The sequence below is a fragment of the Akebia trifoliata genome, chromosome 15 (genome assembly GCF_017979445.1).
Source record: "Akebia trifoliata isolate Shusen 1 chromosome 15, ASM1797944v1, whole genome shotgun sequence".
Classification (NCBI taxonomy): Eukaryota; Viridiplantae; Streptophyta; class Magnoliopsida; order Ranunculales; family Lardizabalaceae; genus Akebia; species Akebia trifoliata.
Window position 1 is genome coordinate 5,563,404 of NC_141389.1, and position 6,000 is coordinate 5,569,403.

Genomic DNA, 6,000 nt, shown 5'->3' on the forward strand with positions numbered 1-6,000 from the left:
TGAACATCACCATCAAAGTCCTATAACAAAATTCACACATTCTAATCTTATTCTTCCATTCAATTGAGTCTAAAGTCACACAATTTTTTGGGATGACTTATTACTCAATTTCATAACTTTATTCTCTAGCGACAATTTCGCCTTTGTATAATTTATATATTCATAGCAAACTCGTTTTAGATTTTCTATGAGAGATTTAATTTAATTTTTTTTTTTTCTTTTGAGAGGAACTGAATTTGAGAGATTGTAACCCCTAATTTTCTAAAAAATAGTGAAATTAAGAATCTCATCATTGCACATGGACCTAGGCAATCTTGTCAGATTACATATATATTATGTTCCAGTTCTCTTTGTTGTTTCTTTTTTTTTTTTTTACATCATATCTTTTATTTATTAGTTCTTGTATACTCATGCCAATTTTACTACATCAATTTACAATCTTTTATGTTTTCCTCTCATCACTTAAAATCATCAACTTGCATGGTCTTTGTAATTGGGATTGTTTAACATCTACATTGTATATGATCAAACCATTTTAATTGATTTTACTTTTAGTTTATCACCTATGAAGGGTACTTTTGCATGTTCTTGAAGAATTTTTAATTTTTAATTTTATTGAGTAAAAAAATCACTGCAAGAATTGGCAATATAACAATCAAAATAGAAATTCACAAATTAGACATAAAGAGAGGCGCAATGTAGAATGAATGTGATTCACTAAGATTGCTTACTTTTACAAGTGACTAGGGTTACAATCAATCTTCCTTACAGAAAAACTGAAGATCCTTCATAGAAATCCTAAAATGAGTTAGCTATGAATTTATAGACTAAAATGACAGAAGTTCCCTTATGGGCAACTTTAAGAAAAGTTGGTACAAGAATTGACCAAATTGCCATGGACCCACACACTATATCTTTCTTTGGTGCATATATCCCTTCTACCAATGTAATAAACAATACGAGACACAAACATAACAAATTGACTCAACTTAGCATCCTCATCTCTGCTTTTCACAATTTATGGCACAAGGTATTCGTAAACTTAGGAGACTAAATTTTGTTGCTTTGTACTTTGTATTATTTAAGGATAAGTCATTATTAATATTTTATTATTTTGGATTTTTTATTTAGTTATAATTGGACTCATTTAAAAGATTTTATATGCCCAAAAACCAGCTCAACTAGATGATCTTATCCATCCGACCAATTGTGGTTTTTGTCTTTTGATGACCAAAATTAAACCAACAAGATCAATAATGTAGAATAATTTACTCCTAACTTTAAACGTAAAAAATTATTAATAAATCCAGTTTTGCTAAATGGGACCACTAACACATCTTACACTAACAAAGGCAGTCTCATTCAAGAGCTAGTATTGCTCAACATTATTTGATCAATAGGACTTTGACCTATAGATGGTTGTACTTTAGTTGGGAAATCGCCCACATAAAAATTTAGTTGGTGGTGATCTGATGAATAACGAATAAATCACAATCACACACACACACACACACACACACACACGATCCAGATAGTATAAACACAAAATCCAACAGTTGAGATCTATTCTCAGCTAGGTATCATTGAGATGTGTGTTATGAGGACACATAAATTCCAATCATTGGACTTCATACGGTTGAGATCCTATGTTTTCTCATAATGCTCATTCTTCATGAGTCAATGAACCAAAATTTAACATGTTCAAACATTATTGTCCAATTGAAAAGTTTTTATTTTTTTATTTATTTCATTTCAGATTTTCATGTTGTTATTATTGGTGGAAAGTATTGTTTTTGGCAATATATTACAATGATAACTCATTGTGCAATTAGAATTCCTAAAACATTCACCATGTAGCCTCCATATGGATGAGAGTACCAGCTTAACCTAACTCATAAATAAATATAGTCATTTATTTTACTCCCATCTTCCATAAGGATTTGACAACCCATCAACATAAGAAGTTATCCATATTAAGAAGATAAGAAAAATAACTCCATCCCAGCATTCCTAAACACATGAAAATCACTTGAATTTGAAAATTACAAACTACCCAATTAAATTGTAACTTTACGTCAAAATTTCATATAATTAGCAATGTTGGAATAGATAGACTTTTGGCAAAGATGATCGATCAACATGGTGAGGAAAATTTCGTGTGTCAATGGTTTCACAGTAAGAAGTAAAAGATGAGTGTAGATTTAATGTGACTCTTGAAGGATAATTTCTGCAATCCAATTGTATGGTAAATTTCGCAACGCTATAGAAATCAATGTCACAGAAATCTAATTCTATACTCACATTTCTAATATCATGAAATTAAATTTTTGACCAGAAATTGCAAATTCAATATGTAAATTAATCGATTAATTTATATCAAATTTTTGAAAGATAATTGATATTGCATAATTGTGTAATTAATTTTTAGTGATGATGATAAACATGATGGGGATTACACTTGCACAATCCTCCCCCAAAGGAGAGTAAAAAATAAGTGCATGAAAAGGTACAGATTTAACTCAACTCTTTTTCACTCTTGAATTTTACCATTGTTTAAGATAATAGCCATAATGGTAAAGCAGATGCACTCGGATAATTCTAGGTAATCATTTTGATATTTATTTGCTATAAAGAAGTACCACATAATATATAAGGCCATAGCTTGGCAATGGTTGAACGTATAGGATGCACGTGCCATGCATGGTCTCCACATGCCAAAGCTAGGTTTATATATAAATTACATATTATATCTAAATGTGGGCAATCGGGGTGACCCATGTAAAAGCACAAATCTCAACCGCTGAAACATGATCAAATCCAATGATGGGAATACATCACGTATCCCCAATAAAATTTTCTACCATATTTTTGAATGCCACTACATGAAAAGGGGTAAATTAGAGTCCAAGGTCCATCGAATTAAGCCATGAACTTGCTATCCATACAAAGAGGGGTGCTCCTCCCGTTTGTACAGTCCAATTTTCAGTGGTTTAGGGTTCAAATGACTCAAGAAAATAAAAACAATTCAATCTTGTTTTTTTTTTTTTTTTCTTAATAACAGAGGTGTCTAGACCTACGTTTGACTAGGAGGATTGAATGAGCTAGGACCGGAACCAAGGCATACGGAACCCTCCGCTGGGCACATGCAACATCCGCACATCACACACACTAGGTAAGTGAGGGAACTCCCTCGTGGGTGGCCCCGAGGAAATATTTCTCATACTGGGTTTCAAACACATGATCGCCGGACTCTCACTGCTTATTGGATTTGAAATTTCCATTGAGGCACCCCCTCGAGGTTAACGATCCCAATCTTGTCAAGATAAAATCCAACAATAAATATATGTATTATCGAGATATGTTATATAAATCCCGATTGCTTGATTTCATATTTATACAGTCGGGATTGTGTGTTTCTTCACAGCTCGTGACTCATGCGAAAACACATATCTAATGGTCGGGATATATACATGGACATATAACTTATATCTCAAGGATGCTTATCTAGATGATATATATCTATCATTGGATTTTGTGTTTACATGATTGGGCTCAAGTGTTTTTTTCCATGAATCATTCTTCATGAGTCATTGAGTGACCATGTATGTATGTATGTATGTATATATACATGAGAGTTTCTTCGGGGTTAAGGGGGTAAAAGAGGAAAACTAATATGGTTGGAGGGATACTATTATTGAAAAGGTGGGGAGAAGAGGAAGTAAATTTGAAAACAGGATTATTGAAAAAGAGAGGAAAAGAGGAAATATAATAAAGTTGACGGTGTTTTATTGGAAAGGAATAGAGGAGAAAAAAGTAATAATGTTGGAAGAGTACTCTAAGAAGGAAAACACTTTTCTTAGTAAGATTTTAAGTCTTACTAAGGGTCATTTTACTTAAATGGATTACCACATTGGAAATCCAATACCACAACCCTCTATATTTCATGAAAAATCTCAAATAAAAAAATAACAATTTCCTTTTGGCTTGATCCAAAGCTTTTAAAATGGACAAGTACTAAACTTCTAACTCCTAAAATTAAAATCAATATCAAAATTTAATGATGAAAAATAGTTTTTTTTGAAAAAATATTTTAAAATTCATAGAATTTTGTCTTTATAACCCTAAAGCATTGAATCATGTTTTTGGATGCCACAAGTGGAGCCTAGGGCCCTTAGTAAAGGTGAAATCCTTAGTAACTTAGTAAGGCAAGTCAAACTCTTCTAAGAAAGTAAAAGAAGAGTAAGGAGAATAAAGTAAAATTTATCTTGAGAGTGATGGTATGACTAAATCTCAATCCCTCTTTTACTAAGGGATAAAGGAGTAGGGTCCACTTATTATCCAACGTGTTTTGTAAACTGGGGTTAGAAATTTTGGAATGGGTTCATTTTTTGTGAGGATCATCTCTATGGTGAGTAGATCACCCTCACCAAAAAAACATCCCATCAAAAGTAGTTTACAAAAAATGGACTGTCCTCAATTCTTCAAGTTATGAAGTGGAGTTAGAAGTTTAGGAATGAGCTGATTTTTCGTGAAGATGATCTCCTTCCCATAGGGATTATCCACACCAAAATTCAGCCCATTCTGAGACTTCTAACCCCAATTTACAAAACACGTTGGATGGTGATCATGTCCTATACATATACACACACTCACTAGAGTGAGTTTGTTGTGCCTATGACATAGTCATCATCTTTGGGTGTTGAGGGATAAAAAAGATAAGATAATAAAGGGTATTGTTAGAAAAGGGTAGACGAGTAAAAATAATAAAGTTGAAAGAGTACGAAAAGACAATAAAGTTGAAGGGGCTTTGAGGATGGGACATTTATTCCTCATAATTGTAACTAGAGTGGGACACACGTACAGTTGTGTTTTATTATAAAGATAGATAAATACATGCGACCAAGTGCAAAATATGATCCCAATCATTAAAACGTGAAAGTAATGGTTGAATGCATATCTCGATAATACATTTCATGTTATATTTATTCTTAGGGTGAATCCCAACCACTGGATTTTGTACTTCAATGATTGGGATCACATGATTTTTTCAATAATCACAGGAACTCGACCCATATATAATAGGAAACCACATTGGAGATTAAGTTAGTCACCAAGGTTCCATGACCACACTTCCAAGTGGTCATGGATTTAGTGAACAAAATTAGAACTCAAAATATTAAAAAATAAATTTTCACCTTTGGAATTGAATTTGAACTTTCGGAATTCAATAACCATCCATTTTCAACGTCTTTGGTCAGGGATTTTTCTTTAAAAACTTTTTTTTCTTTAAATCTAATTAGGTCATTAAGCTATCAATTCTAGAGGGCTGAGGTGTGTTCCTTGACATGTGTGCTCAAAAACTGCTAACATGGCTTGTGTGGTAGCGTGACTAACTCTTTATAATATAACATGGTGTGGGGTTTTGCTATGGTTGGACAGACAAGTGCACGTGCCCTGCATGATCTCCACAAGCCAAACCCATGTCTGCAATCGTTATCCTAAGCCAAATGTGTTCTCTCACGAGAGGAGCACACGCTCTTTGCCTACCCCATCACAGTTGATGACGAGCTGAAATTATATGTTTAAGTATGTAAAACATATATAATATTTGGCTGTTCTCATCAAATATGTAAGAATCTATAATACAATATTATTTAATAAGCAAGTTGTTTTAGCTGTTTTAATCTATAGTTGAAGGGTCTTAATAGATTCATATTACCAGCATTTTATTGGCTTTTAGTTTATGTCATCTTCATCAAGATAAAGTGAAACATCTTTAGCACGAAATTACAAAAGATATGTCAATTTCATCAGATGAGGACATCAAGTGCATCCATCAAGTCTATACAAAAAGAACGGCCCATCGACAGCAAAGTGGGTCATGACATTGCATGGTGGTTGTGACTTCTGCTCCTTGACACATTGTACTATAGGGTCCACTAGATTTTAAAATCATAAAGCATAAATTTAATTAAAAGTATGGCAGAGATCTTACTCATT